At 41.7% G+C, this 25340-nt stretch overlaps 1 long non-coding RNA gene across 1 annotated transcript in view; it reads right to left on the minus strand.

Moving 5' to 3' along the window:
- Positions 1–2215: 2215 nt before the first annotated feature.
- The window catches only part of LOC129332837 (uncharacterized), a 43306-nt gene continuing 20181 nt past the window's right edge, over positions 2216–25340 (minus strand). The window contains exons 2-3 of the long non-coding RNA XR_008597342.1: positions 7377–7531; positions 2216–4819 (exon numbers count right to left, since the gene is read on the minus strand). This is a non-coding gene — a long non-coding RNA (uncharacterized LOC129332837). The remainder of the gene's footprint in view (positions 4820–7376; positions 7532–25340) is intronic.

A 25340-nucleotide genomic window follows, 5' to 3' on the forward strand; every position in this document is an offset into this window, starting at 1 on the left:
ATGGGCCTGATCCGTGCCAAAATGGGTGTGGATTGGGCCCATTTTGGCACGGATTGGGCCTGTTGTGGCCCCCTGTGGAGTGCAGGAACGCTCCCGCGCTCCACAGGGGCCTAAAACAGGCCCAATCTGCGCCGAAACGGACCCGATCTGTGCCAAAATGGGCGCGGATCAGGCCCGTTTGGGCGTGGATCAGGCCCATTGTGGGCCCCTGCGGAGCACAGGAACGCTCCTGTGCTCCACAGGGGCCCACAACGGGCCCGATCCGCACCCAAACAGGCTGCGTGGTGATGTCACTTCCCAGCAGACGTCACCACGCTTGCAGGAGCATGCGCACCCCCCTCCAGGTAAGAGCCAGGTCTCAATCTCCCTCTGGGAGATCGAGGGGGCCTGGCAACCCTAGTGGGAGCCAATATAGAGAAGGAATGAGATCTAGTTGTTGGAATATAGCAATGTATACAAAAAAGAAGAAAACAAGAAGACCCCACAGAGGGCAGCAAACTCTAGATAGACAGGACTATCAGGGGAGTGCTTCATTTATTAAGGACCTTTTCCTTTTGTCTGTTTGCTGAATGGTATTCTTAGGGTCAAACTAGACATGCAGAATTTTGAGGAGTTGGTCTGGTTTTCCCAGACCCAATTCGGGTTCCTCACAGTCACACAGCAGCTATGGGGAATGGCTTTTAAAAAATAAAGAAGAGGCCAAATGGCCGCAGAATGCCACCGGGGCGGGGGGAGTGAGGAAGGGCTCCTCCCTCCCCACCAAGCCATTTTCCAAAATAGCTGTTTTCCAAAATAACCAGTGTGTGTGTGTCTATTTTTGCTGTTCCACATGGAGTATTCTATGCACATGGACCAGTAAGAACAAGGAAATATTCTCCCCCTGTGCTATTTTGCAAGGAGAAATGGCTTGGGGAGGAAGGCAGGAGACCTTCCTCCTTCTGAGGCTGTTTGGGCTCGCCTTTATTATTTAAATCCATTTTCCACAGCTGTTGTATAGCTGTGGGGAACCCAAGTTGGGTCTGGGGAACCTGGAACCAATTCTTTAAAAACCTGAACATCTAGTTTGACCCTTTGACTGTCCTTCTAGAACTCTCCATTTTCTCTTTCAAGCTGGCTAGGTAGCAAAGCTTATCTTGCCATTTTCTTATCTAGTTTTGTCAATTTTAATAATAAAACTTCTGTTATTCTTTTATCAGTTTAATGTCCTGGCTGTTCCAAAGGCCCTCTGCCAACAGTGGTGGACATCAGGGGCCACCTTAAATGGGGGAGCAACTAGAAGGTGACAACCAAAAATCCACAGTTGGAGGATGGGGGAGTTTGGGAAGATGCTGTAATAACATATTAGGATGGTTTTAGAGTCCATCCTTTGCCCCACAAGGAGCAAGTTCCACTAGCTACAATGGGTAAGGCCATTTTCTTGGTCACTCTCAAGTGAATTTCTGCCCTTGCAACATTCACGGTTACAAAATGTTTAGTTAATGCTATTAGTAGTTTCAGGTATTAGGGATGTGCCTATAAAACTTTAATGCCGAGGCTGCAGTACACACCCAAATACTATTTCACTTACTCTGTAGAGGATCGATTAAAAACAGCCAGAATCATTTCAAAGACAAAAGAGAGGGTCCATTTCAGAGCTCAGACCGATACTCGTGGTCATCCACAGCAACAGTAAGTTATACCACTCTGAAAAAAATGGTAGACTTTATTTTGAGATACTGAAGAAACCATGATTTGGATCCTGTAAGGCATCTGCAGAACATATTCATGGTTTGCATCTTCCCCCTCCTCAGCAACATCCTCATATCGCTGAAAGGCTGTTGCTCCGAATTATGAGAACCTTGTAGTCGAAATGCCATGGGACACAGTGGGGTGCTGTGAAACAGGGGGATTGGATGACATCACCCCGATTTCCCTTCTCTACTGATAAAGGCTGTTGTGCTGGCAGAAGCTTTGTCAGCAGAAGACCATGAAGGGACACTGTTGATCAATTCCACCTCTTCACAGCAACTCCTGTCAGGCTATGGATGACAGGCTATGGCAGATAGACCCCTGTACCATTACAGCAAGAATCCAGGCTCTTGGTTAAAAGGTTTTATTCAGGAACCAGATCATTTCCACAGATATGTCCATAGGATTACTCAGAAGCAAGGTGAGTAACTAAGCAGTAAAAACAGGTTGACACGAATGGCAACATGGGGGAAAACCATTCCTCTTAAAGAACACAATTACTCCTTTCCCCCCTCCCATCAGTAAAACATAGCTTTTGGCGTGAACCCGTCCTGAGAACTTCTCACATATTTTAACTATCAAGTCTAGACACTGAGAAAGCAGGAGATTAAAGTTGAAACACAGTAATCCATGGGAGCGAGCAGTGTACAAGGTCAGAAGCACTGAGAGCTCCCAAAGCCGTTAGATAAGTCACCTGTAGCTTCAGTAAGCCTGTGAAAGCAAAGCAGTTATGGCATTGGCAATATGATATCAACGTACAGCATTAAACACTGGTTCAGAATAACAGCTCAGCATCAAACAATGGCATGGATGAGGCACAGACATGACAGCTGCTTGTGACCCATGACATTTTGTCTTCAAGGTTTCCGTGAATCTGAGCATTAGCTTTTTAGAGCGTTCAGGTGGCTGCTAGGGGAAGGGGGAAATAGGAAAGATCTGCATCTACAAGCACAATGGGATCCAACCGAATGCAACCAGAGGACCCTCAAACATGTAAGAAATACGACCTAAGTTTAGATTTTCTGCTTCTTCCTCTAGAAAGCCATTTTTCTTTTATTAAGTGACACGATCACTTCCTGATGCAACGATCCGGGCCATTTCCTTTCTCCCAGATCAAATACAAAGTTTGACAGTGAGTCATGTAATTCGGCACTGTGGGAGAGATTTGTGTCCAGAACCAAAGAACATGGGGTCCATAAGTCCTGACAAACTGTTCTTTATTTCTGTAGTGCCAAGAAATCTGTTTATATCTTAGAACACCATCTGTGCCAGTTCCTTTTGCCTAGGAGCTGGTAAGATAAAAAGGGATAATAATTATAATGAAAGCAACATAAATCCAGCCTGCCCTCTTTATTACCCAAACCAACAACTTAAAACAGCAAGAAATCTTCCCAGTCAGCAAAGGCCACATGCCTGTGTTTGCATCGTTGCTGATCCTATGTACCTGTTGCTATAATATTATTGTACAGTGCCACATATTGTTTTATAAGCTGTCATCCATTCCAAGAAAATAGAACAAATACTTAATATTATGTGTCTGAAAGTCCTAGCTTGAAACTGGTAACAAATTAATGCAAAAACTAGCAAAGGACATGTTCCAAAAGCTTTAATTCAGTCTGTTTTGAAAAGACTTTCTTTGAAGGCATACATCAGTCAGCTTTGTTTATTAGAAACCATTGGTCATCATATTTAATTTATTTTCTTTATTTTCTGCTTGGGTTCCTGAGAAATGTATATTCTTGTGCTTTGGAGGAAATAACTTCTTTTAAAATTTTAGTGGTGCAAAAAGGTATTCTGGAAAATGAAAATAATGATGCAAGTGGGTGGCAGGTAAGGTAATTTCCACCACAAAATCAAGTAGTGTGTTTTGTGCTTCCTTTGAGGGTCTCTTAAGGAAACTCACATACACATGCTGGCTAGATATTTGAAGCAATATTCTGTGCAACTTTCCAATCAAAATTAGAACATTTTAGATGCCATTTAACATACATTTCTATTGTTTTATTAGTACATCTATTGTAACACCATCACCGAAGAGTTTACAAAAGATTACATTGCAAGTGTGATGCTTAGCAGGGAGCGATGTGTTTCTAGAAGTGATTTCAAAATGTTGAAATGCATAGCTAGACCAATTATAACTTGAAATAAGCAAGAAGCTAAAAACATTACAGACATGTTGCACAAAACCTAGGCTCAGAAGTGGCTCCTTTACAACTCCAGTGCCTGTTCCATTGCTCTTTTGTCAACTTCAGACTCAAGAGAAGTGTCATTCGTACTAGTAAAACCCAAAGCTACATTGTGTGGCTTACTGGGCATGGCCCTAGAGAAACTGGAGAGGGAGAGAGAGAGAATATTCAGAAGTAAATAGATCAGGGTCCTAATAAACCCCTATTTTAAGGTTCATGCAAGTCAGAATCCAGACTAAATCTGGAGGAGAAAAGCTTCATTCATCTTGGGTGTGTTTCACAGAGGACCTTCCTTATATACCAAGTCCAAGAAAAACTTGGAAAAAATAATTCTACTCTGCTAATAACTGTGCAAAGACTTCTCTGTGATTCACTAGACAAGAAGGACCTTGTGAAAGAACCCCCAAATGCAGGCATTAGCCACGTCTTGTAAGAGAATAAGAAAGGGGTTACTATCTAGATTATTTTTAAAAGGAATGCAAAACTTTTTCAGCATGGGCCACCATATTGTGTACAACTCACAGCCAAGCAGTGACACAACCTAAGATGTGGAATAATCAAATTATTAATCTTAATATTCACTGTATCCCATGCATCCTATAATATTTATGGAGGAATGATGTCCATTCAGAAAGTCACAAAAACCCTATTAGCATTTCTGCCTTTACAAATAAGAAGGCAGGATTGTGATAGCAGGTGATTGAATTTCCAGAAAGAAGGAACTGATTGTTCTGGAAATTCATATTTTTCAACTGTTCAGGATCATTACTCAGATTTCAAGATCAAGGCTTATGCCAAAAAGGATTGAAGATCAGCATCTTATTGAAGCAAGGACACAGGCAGTAGAAGTACAGAACTGTGCAGCAAGATTCCACGTCCAGCTCATGAACAACTTGACGTTATTTCTGTGTAAAATAAAGAGCATATAAAGTGGATTTAGTGTCCTGTTTATTAACAGACTGATATGCTTCTTGTGAAGATTAACAACACTGTAATTAAATACAGTGTATGTGTTTAACAACATTATTATTTTTGGGAAATTATAGAAGAGTTTTTGCTCTATGATCCAGAGGAGTTAGCTGTGTTAGTCTGTAGTAGCAAAATCGAAAAGAGTCCAGTAGCACCTTTAAGACTAACCAAATTTACTGTAGCATCAGTATGCTACAGTATGCTACAGTAAAGTTGGTTAGTCTTAAAGGTGCTACTGGACTCTTTTCGACCTTGCTCTATGAGTCTGCTAGTTATCATTGAAATCCTCCTCTCTCTCTCCTTATGGTTATATATAAATATTAGATTACCCTGATGTTTCCCCCTCTGTTTATTCTCTACTGCATTCATGGAATGCGTTCATGAACTAAGAAAAAAAATCCCATTGGAAGCCAAGAAGCTAAGGCAGTCTCATGGTTTTTCTGACAATGAACTTAACAATCACATTGTTCTTAGGAGGCATCCACACAATGAATATCCCCCTTTATACAGTCATTCGCACTTCACATGGAGAAGCATTACAGTAACCATGGAGCATCTACATAGGGATATTCTATATACTTTCCTCACTCATTCCCTTGTACCTACCATTCTCCCCCCTCTCCCCACCACCAGTGACTTTTTGCCAGTTTTAAAAACCAAATTGGTGTTGCAATGTTCCTATAGTATAACACCTAATTTTTAATTTGGGAGTGGGGAACTGGGAATGATAGCAAAAAATGGGTGCCAGTGTTTGTGGGAGATCTGGAAATGCACATCTACCCATCTACATGATGTGCTAACCCGCTTTGACTGTGATCGTTCAGGGAAAATAGTAGCAAGTTAGTTTATGAAAGACCAGTGCAAAGGATCAAAAGATTTTCACATGTGACGAATTTGGCTCTGGTTGTCAAAAGCTTATGTCAGAATACATTTACTACCTTTTTAAGGTGCCAAAACTGTTATATAGAATTTTGGCAATATTTTTAAAACCTACAAAGCCTTTGACCTGGACAATGGAACAGAACAAAATGAGTGCAGGGGCAACTTTAAGGGAGGGCCAGTGGCTCAGCGGCAAAGTGCCGGTTTTGAATGCAAAAGGACCTGTGATTAACCCCTGGCACCTCTAACTAAACAATCTCAGGTAGCAAAGGCTGTGAAATATTTTTAGCTACCTGAGTCCCTGGAGAGCCTTGGAGCAGGCAATGCTGAATAAGATGCACCAAAAGTCTGACTTGAAAAAAGCAATACTTTCATATGAAAAAGATACCTTGGTCACACCTGAGAGATTCTGATCTTGCTTACTTCTAATGAATTGTTGCTAATCACTGCCTAGAAGTAAGCTATTACCTACTTGGAAATAGGAGGAGGATAACTTGGGCTCAGTATCCAAAAGACTGCATACAGGGTGCACACAAACATTTTGAATTGCACACATTGCTTCATAAGCTTCCCAGATACTGGTTTAGTAAAATTAAGATAGCTAGATAGCTAGTTTGTCCCAACTTCCAGGCCTGCAGGGATGATCATAGATGCTTGGAGAAAAGGAATGGAAAGGACATAGGATAGTCCTCCTCAGAGGAAGGAAGGTTACATGGATCCTAGAGAGGAAAGAGGAACAGGCCTTGGAGGTCACAACCACCAACTAGGCCTACTTAGGGTCTCAAAACTCTCTTTTTTAAAACAGATCTTAGGTGACGGGATGTAGCTCAGTGACATAGTATCTGTTTTGCGTGTAGAAAGACCCAGGTTCAATCTCTGGCATCTACATTTTAAAAGATCAGATTGTAGGGAATGTGAAAGACCTATGCTAGAGACCGTGGAGTGGAGGTTGAGACTTATGCTGGAACGTCACTTCCAGCTGCATAATCAGAAGTGACATCACTCTGCCACAGGATGCTTTAGGATTTTCCAGAAATATGGGAAAACCCATAGAATTTCATGGGAATCCTAGCGTGTCTTGTGTGACATGGAGCTGTCACTTCTAGTTGTGCAGCTGGAATGAAGTTATGGTGTTGCAGGATGCTATTTTGCTCCCCTCTCATTTCTCCCCTACCCTGTAGAGCGGTGGCAGGAGGTAAGGTAGAGGGCAGGCAGGGCCCGCTCCAACATCGCGGGCACCTGAGGCAGCTTAAGGGGTGCCACTGTGCATGCACGTGCGCACGTGCACCAGACTGCATGATGACATCACTGCGTGTGATGCCAGCATGCACTCCTGGGTTGGCGCAGCAGCACAGGGCAATTGAGCTCCATGGCACACACCCCCGCCCCCGGGCCGGCACCCCCTCCAGCCCGAGGTGGCTGCTGGGCTAGCCTTAATGGGTGGGCCAGCCCTGAGGGCAGGAGGATGCCTTTGGGAAACCCACCATGCTATCCTGGAGAGCAAGTAATACTGCCCTTGATAGACCAATTGTGTGGCTCAGTGGAAGGCAGCTTTACATGGGGTAGATTGCAAATTAAAAAAGGACACTGCAAAACAACAAAAAGCCATTTTACTTCTTTCTGTGAAGATGCCTGCAGCTTTTCTGCCATGTTTCCTTTATCTTTGTTCAACTAAGTAGGTTCCAGTAATCTTTCACTCCCTTTCAGCTTCCTTACTCCTCTTCCAAGTTCAGTTGAGAAGCAAGCAGGGAACGATGTTCTTCAGCCGTCTAAAAAGTAATTAAACCAAATAAAAAACCATGAAAGCCTGTTTCACTTCCAAACCTGGAATAGAAGTTACAGACTGAAGCTCTTTTATTTTATCAGTACAGCAAACTCCTCCTGCAGGAAATGAATAAATAAACAATCTTGAGGCATCTGTTAGTTGACATGAACATACAAACATTTTAATCCATTAAAAAACTAGAATTTTTTAAAACGGGAGTCAGTAAAGTTACGTGGGTTGATGACAGAAAGAGGCTGGGATTACAAATCTGTAAAATGATTCTCTGTGAAATATGAACAACAACATTTTGTCTTTGTCCAGAAAAAACTCAAAGCTGATGTGGCTCCATGCCACAGAGTAAATTTGCAGACTCACTGAAAATTCAGATCATGCTAAGAGTGAAGCTAGACTGAAAGCAAAATGCTTTCAAAGCAAAAAGTTTTCAAAATAGCAGTCCTTATAAACTTACTAGCCTATACTTTAACATATATGCTAAGAAAAACAATTGAAAGCAATTGGGTCTTAATAAGCCTTGCTCCCCCTGCCACATGTCCAAAGGCACAGAGACAAGAAGCTAGCTTGGATACAGGAGGTGTGCTCAGGCCATTTACCCTACCATCCCTCCACTTGGCTGGATTTGCAGTGATTATCATAAAGGCCTATATATGCCAAAAAAAATAGTTGGAAGAGTATACCTTTCAGTATAGTAGCATTTATTTATTTATTTTATTTCAAATTTGTATTCCGCCCTCCCCACAAGCGGGCTCAGGGCAGATACCAACATACTAAAAATACAATTAAAATACAATAAAATGCATATTCATTAAAAACAACACATTTAAAACAAGATGGTGGACAGCCTTCACAGGGAGGGTTTTATACACCCCTTTTTTCCAGGCCAGCGGAGGCCCAGCCTCAGCCATATGCCTGGCAGAACAACTCTGTCTTGCAGGCCCGGCGAAAGATAGTAAGTCCTGCCGGGCCCTGATTTCAGCAGACAGAGCATTCCACCAAGTGGGAGCCAGGACCGAAAAGGCCCTGGCTCTAATCGAGGCTAGGCGGGCCTCCTTGGGGCCAGGGACCCAACAGCTGTTTGTCCCCTGATTGGAATGTCCTCTGGGGACTATATGGGGAGAGACGGTCCCATAGATACGCTGGTCCCAGACCGCACAGGGCCTTATAGGTCAATACTAGAACCTTGAATCTGATCCGGTACTCCACTGGTAACCAATGCAGCTTGCGTAAGAATGGTGTTATATGCGCCTTATTTGGCACTCTCATAATAACACACGCCGCTGCATTTTGTACCAGCTGTAATCTCCGGGTCAGGCTCAAAGGCAGCCCCTTTGAGCCTGAGTTACAGTAATCTAGCCTAGAGATAACCGTTGCTTGGATCACTGTAGTTAAGTCACAGGTTGACAGGTAAGGGATAAGTTGCCTGGTCTGCCGCAGATGGAAAAAAGAGGACCTGACAACCGCTGTGACCTGTGCCTCCATTTTCAGAGAGGCATCCAAGATCACCCCCAGGCTCTTAACCCTTGGAACTGGCACTAATGGTATCCCATCAAGGGCCGGGAGTCCTGAACCTAATCCCCCGTGGCTCAAGTACAGGACCTCCGTCTTCGTCAGGTTCAGTTTCAGCCGACTCTGCTTCAACCAACCAGTCATGGCTGCAAAAGCATGTTCCAGGACTTTTGAGGCTGAGCCAGGCCGTCCATCCATCATCAGATACAACTGGGTGTCATCTGCATATTGATGACACCCAAGTCCGAAACTTCGCACCAACTGGGCAAGGGGGCACATATAGATGTTAAACAATAAAGGAGAGAGTACTGCTCCCTGTGGGACCCCGCACACCAAAGGGTGGCGGGATGACAATTTCTCCCCAAGCGCCACCCTCTGTCCCCAACCATGGAGAAAAGAGACAAGCCACTGTAAGGCAGTCCCTCGTATCCCCACATCGGCGAGGCGGTGAGTCAGAAGATCATAATCGACTGTATCGAATGCTGCCCACAGATCCAATAATATCAGCAGCGCCGAACTGCCTCGATCCAGATGTCTGTGAAGATCGTCTATGAGGGCGACCAGCAATGTCTCTGTCCCATGTCCCGGACGGAACCCGGACTGGAAGGGGTCTAGGGCTGAGACATCCTTCAGGAAGCCCTGCAGCTGTTCCACCACCGCCTGCTCAATCACCTTTCCCAGAAACGGGAGGTTTGAAACCAGGCCAGGTCAGTGGGGTCCAGCGATGGTTGCTTTAAAAGAGGCCTCACCACAGCTTCCTTTAATGGCCCAGGAAAAACCCTGGCGCCTAAGGATAGGTTAACAATGGCCTTCAATGAGGACCGCAGCCCCTCGGCACTGGCCTTTACCAGCCACAATGGGCATGGTTCCAAGGGACATGTGGTGGGCCTAACTGATCGCAGGGTCCTGTCAATTTCTTCCCCAGAGAGTGGGCTGAAATGATCAAATATTGGCCCCAAAGACAGCCAAGGGGTCTCCAGTTCATTCACTGAATCAACTGTGGCTGGCAAGTCACGGCGGAGAGACAAGATTTTATCAGCAAAAAAGCCCCCCAAAGCCTCACAGCTAATATCTGAATTCAAAATTTGATGGCCTCCCTCTGGCAAGGACACCAATGACCGAACCACATTAAACAATTTTGCCGGGCATGAGCTAGCTGACGCGATGGAGACTGCATAAAACTCTTTCTTCACAGCCTTCACTGCCACCTCATAGGCTTTCATAAGCATCCTATAAGATGATCTTGCCTCTTTGTCCCGAGATCGCCGCCACACTTGCTCAAGCTGTCTTAGCTCCCGCTTCTTCTGTCGGAGCTCCTCTGTATACCAGGGAGCCCGTCTTGCACGGGGGCAAAGAGGGCGAAGGGGGGCGATTTCATCGATGGCTTCGGAGAGCCAGCACTGCCAGTCCTCCACCAACTCATCTAATGAACCGCCATGGAGCATTGGATCCCGCAAAGCATTCTGGAACCCAATTGGGTCCATAAGTCTCCTCGGGCGAGCATAAATCAGCTCACCACCCTTGCAAGGGGGGGGGTAATCCCCAGCCGAGCCTTCCTTCAGGACCGAGTGGTCTGACCATGGCACCGGTTCTACCCCTTCCAGATCCACATTTAACCCCATCCCAAAGATCAAATCTAGTTTATACAATACAACGTGAATAAAGAAGTACCAACTGATAAAGTTTGGGATGCTTATAAGGCGGTTATAAGGGGCATACTAATGGACTTAAATGGTAGAGCAAGAAAAAAGAAAGAGGAGAAAAGACAAGAGATCGAGGAGAAAATAAAAGCCAAAGAAATACAGTTAAAAAAGAGACCAGGGAAAAAGAAATTATATCAGGAAATTAAAATACTTCAAGAACAGTTAACAGCAATGAGTAATAAAGAATTGGAGTGGAACCTTAAAAGACTGAATCAGAAAGCGTTTGAAGGTGCAAATAAACCTGGGAAGTATCTGGCATGGCAACTGAAGAAGAGAAGGGAAAGGAAAATAATAAATAAAATTTGTGAAGACAATAAAACGTATTTGGAACAGACTACCATTAGTAGAGCCTTTTACAAATTCTACGCTAAGCTGTATAATAAGAAAGAGGTAAATAAAGAATCAATAGCGTCATATTTGGAGAAAATGAAACTTCCAGTAATCTCGGAAGCTTGGAGAAACAAACTGAACAGTGAAGTAACGGATGAGGAATTAAGTAAGGCAATACAATCTGCAAATCTAGGAAAGGCGCCAGGGCCAGATGGACTTACGGCTAAATTTTATAAGACAATGGCCAATGAACTGGCACCATTCCTAAAAGAGGTGATTAATGGAGTTTTAAGGGATCAAAGGATTCCAGATACCTGGAGTGAAGCGAATATATCATTGATCCCCAAAGAGGGCCAAGACTTGACTAATGTGAAAAACTATAGACCTATATCGTTACTTAACAACGACTATAAAATCTTTGCGAAGATACTGGCGGAGAGACTGAAGGGGTGGCTTTCGGAAGTTATTGAGGAGGAACAAGCAGGCTTTTTGCCAGACAGACAAATCAGAGACAATTTAAGGATAGTGATTAATGCTATTGAATATTATGATAAGCGTTGTGATAAAGAGGTTGGTTTCTTCTTTGTTGATGCTGAAAAGGCGTTTGACAATTTAAACTGGGACTTTATGTTTGCCACTATGGAAAAGCTACAATTGGGAGAAAGATTCATTAGAGCAATTAAGGAAATTTACAGAGACCAGACTGCAGCAATTGTGGTGAATGATGAAGCAACTAAGAAATTGACTATAAGTAAAGGAACAAGACAAGGTTGCCCGTTGTCTCCACTGTTGTTCATTTTGGTATTGGAGATCCTGATGATACAAATACGACAAGATGAAGAAATTCGAGGAATAAAAATAAAGGACTATTCATACAAGGTCAGAGCATTTGCGGATGATATAATGTTAATTGTAGAGGACCCATTGGAGAACATGCCAAAAGTGATAGATAAGATTAAGGAGTTTGGAGATTTGGCAGGTTTTTATATTAATAAAAAGAAGTCAAAGATATTATGTAAAAACATGACTAAGCAGAAACAACAATTGTTAATGGAAATAACGGATTGTGAAGTAACAAGCAAGGTGAAATATTTGGGAATTGAACTGACTGCTAAGAATATAGACTTATTTAAAAACAACTACGAAAAATTATGGACTCAGAGAGAGATTTGATTAAATGGAACAGGCTGAATTTGTCATGGTTGGGAAGGATTGCAGCAGTCAAGATGAATGTGTTACCAAGAGTAATGTTTTTGCTACAGACAATACCAATCATCAGAGACTCTAAGCAATTCGAAAAATGGCAGAGGAAAATATCAGATTTTGTATGGGCAGGCAAGAAGCCTCGAGTGAAAATGAAAGTTCTACAAGATGCAAAAGAAAGAGGCGGAATGCAACTGCCCAATTTAAGACTTTACCATGACGCAATCTGCCTAGTGTGGTTGAAAGAGTGGATGACGTTAAAGAACAAGAAATTACTAGCCCTAGAGGGATATAAAAAAATATTCGGATGGCACGCATACCTATGGCATGATAAAGTAAAGGTGAACTCGATGTTCCTGCATCATTATATACGGAGAAGTTTATATACAATCTGGAAGAAGTACAGAATCTATTTACAAGAAGGAACCCCTTTGTGGGTAGTTCCATATGAGTTGATAGATCCGAGAGCTGTTGATAATGAGCAACAATGTTTAACTTATAAAGAAATAACTAGAATTGAAGCATCTAAACTCAGAATAAGGACTCAGGAGGAACTACTACCTTATTACGATTGGTTCCAGTATAGACAGATTAGAGATTTATATAACTCGGACTCTGTAAAGGGAGGTATACGAACAGAGACTTCGGAACTAGAGCAGACCCTTTTTAAAGAGGACAAGAAAAGAATATCCAAGGTATACCAAGTACTGTTGAAATGGTATACTGAGGATGAGACAGTCAAAGCACAAATGGTGAAATGGGCTATAAACTTCAACAAAGAAATAACAATGGAGGCATGGGAATACTTGTGGAAGACTACAATGAAGACAACAACATGCACTAGTATTAAAGAGAACATTTACAAAATGATCTATCGTTGGTACATGACACCAAAGAAGATTGCGCTAGGGAATTTGAACACTTCTAATAAATGCTGGAAATGCAGGAAGCACGAGGGCTCCCTCTACCATATGTGGTGGACGTGTGAGGTAGCTAGGCAGTACTGGGGGGAAATAATAAGAGAAATGAGTGAGATTTTACAATTTCAAGTAAATAAGAACCCAGAACTCCTGCTACTAAACTTGGGAATGGAGGGAATTCCAGCCCATCATAGGACGTTGATATTTTACATGACGGCAGCAGCTAGACTTTTGTATGCGCAAAAATGGAAAGTACAAGAAGTGCCAACTATTGAAGATTGGATTTACAAATTGCTGTATATGGCAGAAATGGATAAAATGACAAGAAAACTGAGAAATCTGAACTCAGGACAGTTTAACACAGACTGGGAGAAGCTGAAACAATATTTGGAGAAGAAATGGGAGGTGGGAGGAGAACTGTGGCAGTTTGAGAACTATTGAAGTACAATAAAATGTAGAGGGGGGTGACTTTACCGGGGGGGAGAAGAGGCAAAAGTGAATCTCTAAGCAGCTATGTTATTAGATTGATATATATAGAATAATAAATAGAATATTGATAGAAAATAACTAATCATAAGTGTTAACTATAAGGATTGATTAACTAATAATATTTTCTTTCTGATTCTGTATAATGTACCAAACTGAATATGTTTATCTGAAGGTATATATGAGTCAAATTGATTGATATCATATATAGATTTATGATTGAAGGGGAATAGAAATATTAATGTAAACAAATATAACCAAAATAGAGAGAAGAAGATAGAATGAATAACATATAGAGTATAAGTTAAACTGGCTGGTTTATATGAATGTATGGTTTACATAGTTTATGATATATAGAAATATTTGAAAATGGAATTATGAAAAAGGGGATAAATTGTTTATCCATTATGGAAAAAAGGGACTCATAGTTAGGGTACAGAGCATTAAAAATAGTTAAAGAAGCATTGCTTAGAATAAAGGGAGAATATATATTTGTTAGATAGAGGAATATATAAAGAGTAAGGGAAAAGGGATAAAGGGTTGGAAAACTGTTGGAAGTCAACAAAAAGGGGGGGGGAAGGGAGGGGGTTAGAAAGTGGGAAATGGGAAAATTGATTGTAATGTATAAACATTTGATTCTAACCCAATAAAAATTTTTTCAAAAAAAAAAAAACACCAAAGATCAAATCTAGCATGTGGCCTGCTTGATGTGTAGGGGTCAATACAAAATTGGGAGAGTCCTAGTGCTGCCATGGAAGACACCAGGTCCACAGCCTGCACAGAGGAGGCATCATCAACATAGATGTTGAAGTCCCCCAGCACCATCAGTCTGGAGTACTTCAAGGCTCACCCCGATATCACCACTAGCAGGCGCGACAGGGTATCTGCTGGTGCGCATAAAGCATAAGCTTTTGAGAGCCACAGCTCTCTTCATCAGATGCATGTGATGAAGAGAGCTGTGGCTCTCAAACGTTTATGCTACAATAAAGTTGGTTAGTCTTAAAGGTGCTACTGGACTCTTTGCTATTTTGCTACTGCAGACTAACACAGCTAACTCCTCTGGCTCTACCTTTCAGTATGCATCTGTATGAGAATCACTCCCAAAGCAATCCCATGTGAAAAAAGCTTCCTAAGACAGAACAACATTCATCTGTGTAGTACTGTCAGTATTGCTTACATGCTGCAGATTTTAGAGAGCGGGGGTGGGGGAGGTAAAGTTTAGGTGCTGAAAATTGATTTACTTGAGGTCTGTCATTTACTCAAAGGATGTTTCCTAATTGGTTAAAATCAACGAACAAACTTGGACAAGGATATAGCTTAGCCTTTTTCTTGACATTTTTTTCTGTATTGGGGGACTTTTGGGGAGGGGTATGAAGGAGCTTTCAGTATGTAAACCTGCAATCTGAGGTGGTACAGTCTTGGCACTGGTTTGTCATCTCAGGGAAAACAGCAACAGATATGTGATACAGCCCTCTTTACACACTTCTGCTTCTCAAACTCATTTGCTGGTGTTTTGGTTTCAGCAAGCAGTTGAAGTGCAAAAGGGAAAAAGTCTTACAGAGCCTCCGTGGCTGTTTCCACTGGGAAAGAGAGAGTTATACAACATCCTTTGCCAGTTTCTCAACATTGGGAGAAGTATCTGAGCTCCACAACAGCATGCTTAAGCATGTCATTGTGTGTGTGGAATCCTTGGGAATCAGAGGGGAGGCTGGATTTGGCCTTCAATTGCCTAACTTCATTGTCGACAGTAGGAATAAATAATTGGGCCCCATGAGGTCCCAACGCAGGCCCTTATCTAATTAAAAACAAATTGGTAAGAGCCAAAACTTAAATATAGTTTTAAGGCAAACAAACCATTTTTGTCTAATCTCAAACACACAGACAACATGATCCAAGATTTCATCTTCATTGGATCCACACAGGACTATACTCTTTCCCTATAAGGGAGATGGATATATCTTTCACCTACAGCTGCTGTTGTCATAGACTAAACTTGTAAAGTCTTTTACATTAAAAGAAATATTCAATGTAAAATATATTTTTCAAAACTAATTTTTTTTACCATAATCAAACAAATGTTGATTGCTGTTAAATCTCACTCCTCCAGCACTGACTGTTAACTCTACATGCTTGCTATCCGATATAGTTAAATTTTAAGGAGAATTATTGCAGAAAATTCATTTCACCTCTGATACAATCCCGTCTCAAGGCCTCATCTGTGCACAACATGAAAAGTAGTACCAGGGCTTTGCAAGTACTGCACCTTTTGGAGGAGCTCTCCCAAGTCCTCAGAAGGGAATTGGTGGAAATTAGTGCAACCTTATATGACTACTGGTAGGATTTTTAAAAATGATTATCAGCAATGCAAAAGCTAAGAAACAGATGTTAATTAATTATGCCAATGCACACCATATTCAAAATACTGCCCCAAAGTATTTTGCATTTCTGAAAAAGAAAATTATCTAGTTTCCCAGTTTGGTGTAGTGGTCAAGACAAGAGCACGGGACTCTAATCTGGAGAGCTGGGTTTGATTCCCCACTCTTCCACTTGAAGCCAGCTGGGTGACCTTGGGTCAGTCACAGCTTCTAGGAGCTCTCTCAGCCCCACTCACCTCACAGGATGTTTTGTTGTGGGGATAATAATGGCATACTTTGTAAACTGCTCTGAGTGGGCATTAAGTTGTCCTGAAGGGCAGTATATAAATCAAATGTTGTTATTATTAATTCATTCAAACAGGTTAAAAGAAGACAAAATAGTAATGTCCCCCCCCCATTTAAAGCTTGTAGGGTCCCTTTAATATAAAAGATGCCGACATGAAAGCAATGAAATGGAGATTCTATTTATAAACAGAATAAGTACATCATTGGCACCAACGACCAAACTGGCTTATGACCTTGTATCACCCTGTTATTTTGCCTTAATTCAACCCTGGGAAACCTCAAGGATAAGTAAGTAACTTTTTCTGGTGCTGGGATAATTGCCATCAGGGGTATGATAGGCAGACACCTGCCACAATGTAATAGATAGAGATCATGTGCTTCTCCATGTTTCCAAATATATGCCAAGTCATAAAGTCTCCCATCATGGGCTGAATTATGATAAGTGAACAAGCATGTTTCCATATCTTATTCTATGCAGACCCTCCATAGATGACTTCTAAAGGCTCTATACATGTCCTGTTAGTGCAACTCTGATACTGTACTGTGGCCAACATTGTGATTGCTTTAAAAAAAATAAGGAAGATGATTTCAAGGTTACCAGGCAGATGCCTTTGGGAGCACTAACTGTCCATGGGATAGGCCACAATGAGTGTGTTCATACTGGACACCTGGGAATTTTTAATTATCTCTGCCTTGCATGAGATTTTACTTAATGGATGGAAAGATGTAATTTCTTAAGTTGTGGGATACTTGTGCTATGAAAACCAGAGGTGTGAACTGAAAAGTTTCTCTCTTGTTTCAATTAAGGAAGACTGGCACTCCAGTCTGGAGAATATGTATAAATAGCTTTTTTTAAAATGAAGGGGGAAAAGAGGGGCAAAACTCTTGAAACAGAGGCATTTCTGAAAAACGGGTGTTCATAAAATGATGTCATGGGCACTAGCCAAGCCAACAGGAGGTCATTATGCTTATACAAACAGGCTTCATGTATCACTAGAAGTAGCACAATTCTGACCATAGAGTGTTACCAGAACTGCTCTTTATTATAATGGGGAATTAGCTGTAGCAGTCTGTAACTATTAATATTAAGCGCGGATCTTAACCTATGTTTACGGAGGTCCTGATTCCAGACACTCTAGTGAAAAAGAGGCAGACAAGGAGTAAGGTCCAAACACGTGTATTGAGTGTAGCGTAAGCCTAGCTTGCACAATCATACAAAGAACATACAAGGTCTAAGAAATACAGAGTAGGAAATACAGAGACGTTCGCATTAGCTGGTTCCCAACGATGATAGGGGGAATACTCACTTATCCTGAAGCGAAGCAGAGACGCAACAGCGAGGTGGCCCAATGCCAGCACTGGGACCACAGACGGACAGCAAGGAAGTCTGGATAGGAATGGCCTGAGCCACGGGCAGCAAGGGGGGGGGGTCTGGATAGGGAATGGCCTGAGCACCGAGTGGTCTGGGAGACCAGCTTAAATACCCCAAAACGTACCCTGGGGCTGGTGCTGTACTTGGTGGTTCTCACAGTTTAAAACAAAGGTTCTAATGGGCTACTGAATGGCTTAGATGGGCCACTTTAGTAATCAGATTGTGATAAGTGACACCTCAGGAAGAGGGGACAAAAGAGGGAGGGGGAAATCCAAGTGGGCTGAAAGGATGTTCCAGCGGACAGGGCTTGTCCTGATGTCATCAGCTTTGGAATGCGGAGGTTTCTTTGAGATGCATTCTCTAAGTGCTTGGGATGGTCGGCACTTAGTTCCTTCTCCGGGGCGGCTCCTAAGATATGCAGAGCGGGGCGAGGGGCTCTCGCTGCGGACGTGGTGTGCCCGCTTCGCCGAAATGGCTTCTCAAAGCAGTCTCTTCCTCTGGGTCTTCTGGCTGCCTGAGAACATGGATGCCGGCTGGGCATAGCTGGGGCTGGATAGCAGGCTGCCCGGTAGCGAGGGCAAGCTCGGCGACCGGCTCGCGGGAGGCTCCAGGCGGGAACTGACCAGGGAGCGCCTAGCCAGGCTCGCTGGAGGTTTCCCCGGCAGGCGCCCGGCTGCTAGCAGCGGCTTGGGCCCATATGAGGCAGGCTTCCATGGAGGCAGGGGGAACAGCACACAAAACACAGTCCAAAGCAGGGAACAGGCACGGTCCGTGGCAGATGGCAATGCAGGCACAGGGCACCCTTGTAGCAAAGTCCAAACACACACAGGGAATTCCAGATATAGGTCAGGGCAGGGCTGCCCAGAAAGAGAGTCCTTTTTGTGCAGTCAACCAAACATGGAGTCAGTAAACTACACAGTCTATTACAGCAGCAGGGTACTTGACACGCAGACAGGAAACTGACACGTGTATTAACACACACACGTGTAAAGCAGTCTTTGGTGCAGCAGTGAAACAGTAATGCAGGAAACTTTAACACAGTTCATAGCAGGCTTCAAAGCAGGGGAGGGGGCCTACTTGGCAACAATTCCCCCCCTCGGAGACCCCGGGACGTCAGGCGCGCGGGTCTCCGAACTTGGCTTCAAAGGCGAGGTGGTCAGTAATGTCCGGTGGTCGAGCTTCGAGCGAAGAAGGAGTGGGAAGGGAAGGGGGAGGAGGCGTCACTCAAAAATTTAGTTTGGAGCTGACTTCCGGTTTGGGATTCATGGAGGTCTAACGCAGCTCCATTTGCGGAGCTGACCGGACTGCCGTTTTAACCGGCCGGAGGGGTGAAAATAACCCGCGGCCGACTGCTCTCAGGCGGGGAGCAGGCAAAGAACGCTCAAGACCCTAGGGTGAGCTAGATCTCGGATGAGGGGGGGCTCTACTCAAGGAGTCTCCCCCCCAATCCTTGAGGTCCCACCTTGCGACGGGTCGGCTATAATCTCTGCGGCAGTTCTGGGGCCAATTCGGCTGGCATAAGACCTACATACCCAAGCTTCGATCGGGGAGGGAAGTCGAGAGGAGAATTTAAGATCGAAACAGCGATTACAACCCGAGAAAGTTGAAGAGAAGGTAAAGATCGCTATCTCTTGAAACGGGACAGATTGATAAAAACAGAGAGGAAAGAAAGTAGATTTTTAAACTGCAATAGACTAGTGAAAAGGAGGTGAAGACTCGGCAGGAGTTGTATTTTAAAAGAGACTAAATTTAAAGAAGTTATTGCAAAAATCGGACTATTGTTTTGAATACCTGTGGTTTTGGAGCTGTGGGAAAAAGACACCATCGCGAGACCTGCTGTGGGAAGACGGGAGACAGGAAGTGCGTAACAACAATAGAGTGGCTGGAGGGAAGCGGCCCTTGCCGACGGACAGGAAGTAGGGAATCGCCATTTTTGAAAAGGGAAGGGTCGCGGCTTCAGCGGAAGAGGAAGTAGGACATCTTGGATTACAATAACATAGAGAAACCATAGAGAAAAGACGCCCGACATTTTGGATACAAAAAATTAATTTTGGCAAAGATTGGGACATTTGAAAAAAAGGAAAACGTTTAAACATACGCCACGGAGCTAAGGAAGAGAGCAGATTCGTGGGAGCGAGCTAAAGCAAGCCCCACGATGTCGAAAAAAGAGTGGCAATCGGCAATAGAAAATTTGGACAAAAAGCTTATAGACATGATGAAAGAACTTAAGGACACGAAATTGGAGCTTATTAAAGAGGTCAAAGAAGTTACACAGACAGTAAAGTCGGAGCTGTCAGAAGTGAAAAAAGGCGTGGAAACGATTAGTAGTGAATTACAAGGAACGCAGCAGAGAGTTAAAACAGTAGAAGACGCGATGGAGAATTTAATAGAAACGCAACAAACAGAGATGAGACTGGTGAAGGGGAGGATGTCAGTTGCAGAAACTAAACACATGGAGAAGCAGCTTCGTTTTCGTGGTCTGCCAGAAGTGGAAGGGAAGTCAGCGCAAGAACAGATGACTGAGGTGTTGGCTGATTACCTGGGGAAGGAGGAGGAGGAAATTGTGGCTATCCTAGATGTGGCGTACCGTGTGAACTCGAGAATTGCAACCCAGAGGAAACTACCAAGGGATGTGATTGTGCAGTTTACAACTAGAAACATGAAAGAGAGGATTGTGACAAAACAATTTCAAGATCCATTGGAGATTGATGGCAAGACGATTATCATAATGAAGGAACTGCCCAGATCAGTGTTACTGGACAGGAAAAAATATAGAGTGCTAATTCAAACTTTGAAGGACATGAATATCAGATACAGATGGGAGTTACCGGAAGGAGTGTCCTTTGAGTTTGGAGGGGCAAAAAAACGCATCAGATCTGAGCGGGAGATGGAGAGATTTATCAAGGACAATGAAAAAGACTTACCAACAAAACCATGAATATGGAGTGTAATGTATTATCTTGGAATGTAAATGGACTAAACTCACCGAATAAGAGGAAAAATATTTTTCATTGGCTACTAAAACAAAAATGTGATATTGTTTGTTTGCAGGAGACCCATATTAGAAAACAGGATGTAAAATATTTAAAATCTGGAAAATTGGGCAAAGAATTTGTAGCGGCCTCTAACAAGAAAAAAAGAGGAGTGGTGTTGTACATAAAAGAGGAGCTGCAGTCAAAATTTGTTATGAGAGATGTGGAAGCTAGATTTGTAGCGGTGGAATGTAATTGGAATTTAAAGAGAGTGTTGGTAGTCGGACTTTATGCACCTAACGGTGCAAAGGAAAGCTTCTTTGAGGATTTAAGGAAGCATTTAGACGATCTTGTATATGACCAGATAATTCTTGCTGGAGATTTTAATGGAGTGACAGATTTGGAACTAGATAAAAAGACTACAACAGCACAAAAGAAAAGAGGACTATTGCCAAAGCTTTTTTTTGAGTTGATTCAACAAGAGACTCTCGAAGATGTATGGAGGAGAGAATATCCTAAAACCAAACAGTTTACTTTTTATTCTGCAAGGCATCTTACATTATCAAGAATTGATATGATCTGGGCCTCAAAGGACTTAGCGTTATGGACTAAGGAGGTAGAAATAATGTCGATGGTAGGCTCAGATCACAATCCAATTATGTGGAAATTTGGAAAAAGGAGAAAAAGGAAAGCCTGGAGAATAAATGAGGACTTGCTACAGGAAAGTGAAAATATGGAAATATTGAGAAGAGAGACAAAGTTTTTTATACAATATAACGTGAATAAAGAAGTACCAACCAGTAAAGTTTGGGACGCGTACGAGGCGGTTGTAAGGGGCATACTAATGGACTTAAATGGCAGAGCAAGGAAAAAGAAAGAGGAGAAAAGACAAGAGATTGAGGAGAAAATAAAGGCCAAAGAAATACAGTTAAAAAAGAGACCAGGGAAAAAGAAAATACATCAGGAAATTAAAATTCTTCAAGAACAGTTAACAACAATGAGTAATAAAGAATTGGAGTGGAACCTTAAAAGACTGAATCAAAAAGCTTTTGAGGGTGCTAATAAACCTGGGAAATATTTGGCATGGCAATTGAAGAAGAAAAGGGAAAAGAAAATAATAAATAAAATCTGTGAAGAAAATAAAACGTACCTGGAGCAGACTACCATTAGTAGAGCCTTTTATAAATTTTATGCTAAGCTGTATAATAAAAAAGAAGTAACCAAAGAATCAATAGCATCATATTTGGAGAAAACCAAACTTCCAGAGATCTCGGAAGCTTGGAGAAATAAGTTGAATAGTGAAGTAACTGATGAGGAAATAAGTAAGGCAATACAATCTGCAAATCTAGGAAAGGCGCCAGGGCCAGATGGACTTACGGCTAAATTTTATAAGACAATGGCCAACGAACTGGCACCATTCCTAAAAGAGGTGATGAACGGAGTTTTTAGGGATCAAAGAATTCCAGACACTTGGAGCGAAGCGAATATATCATTGATCCCAAAAGAGGGCCAAGATTTGACTAACGTGAAAAATTACAGACCTATATCACTACTTAACAATGATTATAAAATTTTTACGAAGATATTGGCGGAGAGACTGAAGGGGTGGCTCTCGGAAGTCATAGAGGAGGAACAAGCAGGCTTTTTGCCAGACAGACAAATAAGAGACAATTTAAGGACAGTGATCAATGCTATTGAATATTATGATAAGCGTTGTGACAAAGAGGTTGGTTTCTTCTTTGTAGACGCTGAAAAAGCGTTTGACAATTTAAACTGGGATTTTTTGTTTGCCACTATGGAAAAGCTACAATTGGGAGAAAGATTCATCAGAGCAATTAAAGAAATTTATAGAGACCAGACTGCAGCAATTGTAGTGAATGATGAACTGACCAAGAAATTGACGATTAGTAAAGGAACAAGACAAGGTTGCCCGTTATCTCCATTGTTGTTCATTTTAGTATTGGAGATTCTGATGATACAAATATGACAAGACGAGGAAATACGAGGAATAAAAATAAAGGACTATTCATACAAGGTTAGAGCATTTGCAGATGACATAATGTTAATTGTAGAAGATCCATTGGAGAACATGCCAAAAGTGATAGACAAGATCAAGGAGTTTGGTGACTTGGCAGGTTTCTTCATTAACAAAAAGAAGTCAAAGATATTATGTAAAAACATGACTAAGCAGAAACAACAATTGTTAATGGAAACAACGGACTGTGAAGTAACTAGTAAGGTGAAATATTTGGGAGTTGAGCTGACTGCAAAAAATATAGATTTGTTCAAGAATAATTATGAAAAATTATGGACTCAGATAGAGAGAGACTTGATCAAATGGAATAGACTGAATTTGTCATGGTTGGGCAGGATTGCAGCAGTTAAGATGAATGTGTTACCAAGAGTAATGTTTTTGCTACAGACAATACCAATCATCAGAGACTCTAAACAATTTGAAAAATGGCAGAGGAAAATATCAGATTTTGTTTGGGCAGGCAAGAAGCCTCGAGTGAAAGTAAAAGTTCTACAAGATGCAAAGGAAAGAGGCGGAATGCAACTGCCCAACCTGAGACTTTACCATGATGCAATCTGCCTAGTTTGGTTAAAAGAGTGGATGACATTAAAGAATAAGAAACTATTAGCCCTAGAGGGATATAAAAAAATTTTTGGATGGCACGCATACCTATGGCATGACAAAGTAAAGGTCAACTCGATGTTCCTGCATCATTTTGTAAGGAGAAGTTTATATACAATCTGGAAGAAGTACAGAATTTACCTACAAGAAGGAACCCCTTTGTGGGTGGTTCCATACGAGGTGATAGATCCGAGAGCTGTTGATAATGAACAACAATGTTTAACGTACAAAGAAATAACTAAAACTGAAGTGTCTAAACTTAGAATAAAGACGCAAGAGGAACTATCACCGAACTACGATTGGTTCCAGTATAGACAGATCAGAGATTTGTATAACTCGGACTCTGTAAAGGGAGGTATACGAACAGAGAATTCGGAACTAGAGCAGACCCTTTTTAAAGAGGACAAGAAAAGAATATCCAAGGTATACCAAGTACTGTTGAAATGGTATACCGAGGATGAGACAGTTAAAACACAAATGGTGAAATGGGCTATAAATTTTAATAAAGAAATAACAATGGAGGCATGGGAATACTTGTGGAAAACTACAATGAAGACAACGACATGTATTAATATTAAAGAGAACATTTTCAAAATGATCTATCGTTGGTACATGACACCAAAGAAGATTGCGCTAGGAAACTTGAACACTTCTAATAAATGCTGGAAATGTAGAAAGCATGAGGGCTCCCTCTATCATATGTGGTGGTCGTGTGAGGTAGCTAGGCAGTTCTGGGGGGAAATAATAAGAGAAATGAGTGAAATTTTACAGTTTCAAATAAATAAGAACCCAGAACTCCTGCTGCTAAACTTGGGAATGGAGGGAATCCCAGCCCACCATAGGACGTTGATATTTTATATGACTGCAGCAGCTAGACTTTTGTATGCGCAGAAATGGAAAGTACAAGAAGTGCCAACTATTGAAGATTGGATCTACAAATTGCTGTATATGGCTGAAATGGACAAGATGACAAGAAAACTGAGAGATCTGGACTCAGGGCAGTTTAACACAGACTGGGAGAAGCTGAAACAATATCTGGAGAAGAAGTGGGAGGTGGGAGGAAAACTGTGGCAGTTTGAGAACTACTGAAGTACAATAAAAGTATAAAAGAGAGGGGTGACTTTACCGGGGGAGGAAGAGAAATGTGAATTTATAAGCAGTTAGATTAATTAATTGATTGAGATATATATAGATATGTAAAGGTTAATTGATAGAATATTGATAGAGAATAATTAACGGTTTAAACATGAGGATTGAGTAATTAACAATATTTTTTTTTTACTTGATAAGACTTATATGCACCAAACTGAATGTATAGAAGAGTTAAAATGACTGACTATGTGATGAGTTATATAGAAATACTATAAAAAGAAGAAATGATTAATATAGAGAGAACAAATCAAATTGTTTGATTTAAATGTGGGAAATTTTTATGGTTTATGACATACAGAAATATTCAAAACTGGAAAATGGGATAAATTGTTTATCTAAAGAAGTATAGTTTGGATGTTTAGTAAGTAAAAGAGTTAAAGATGTACTGCTTAATATAATGGAGAATATATATTTGTTTTAGATAGAGGAAATTAATAGAAGTAAGGGAAAAGGGACAGAGGGTGGGAAAGCTGTTGGAAGTCAACAAAAGGGGGGGAAAGGGAGGGGGTTAGAAAAGAAAAATTAGGGGATAATTGAATGCAATGTAATGTAAAAATATTAATGTTCTAACCCAATAAAAATTTTACAAAAAAAAAAAAAATTTAGTTTGGAGAACCACCTAACCGAATAAGTGCAATTTAGATCAGCCAATGGGCTGCAGGTCTCTGGGTTCACACCAGGGGGTGTGCTAAGTGCAACCGTCAGAATAAATAGTAATAATTTATAGCAATAGTAATTCATAGTAATAGGCAGCAATGATCAATTCATGCATATAAACAACAACAATTCATGTTTGGGTACATTGATCAATTCATGGCGGGAGGTAATTCATACGGAATTCATGGTGGGTTAAAAG

This window comes from Eublepharis macularius, chromosome 6, assembly GCF_028583425.1.
Source record: "Eublepharis macularius isolate TG4126 chromosome 6, MPM_Emac_v1.0, whole genome shotgun sequence".
Taxonomy (NCBI): Eukaryota; Metazoa; Chordata; class Lepidosauria; order Squamata; family Eublepharidae; genus Eublepharis; species Eublepharis macularius.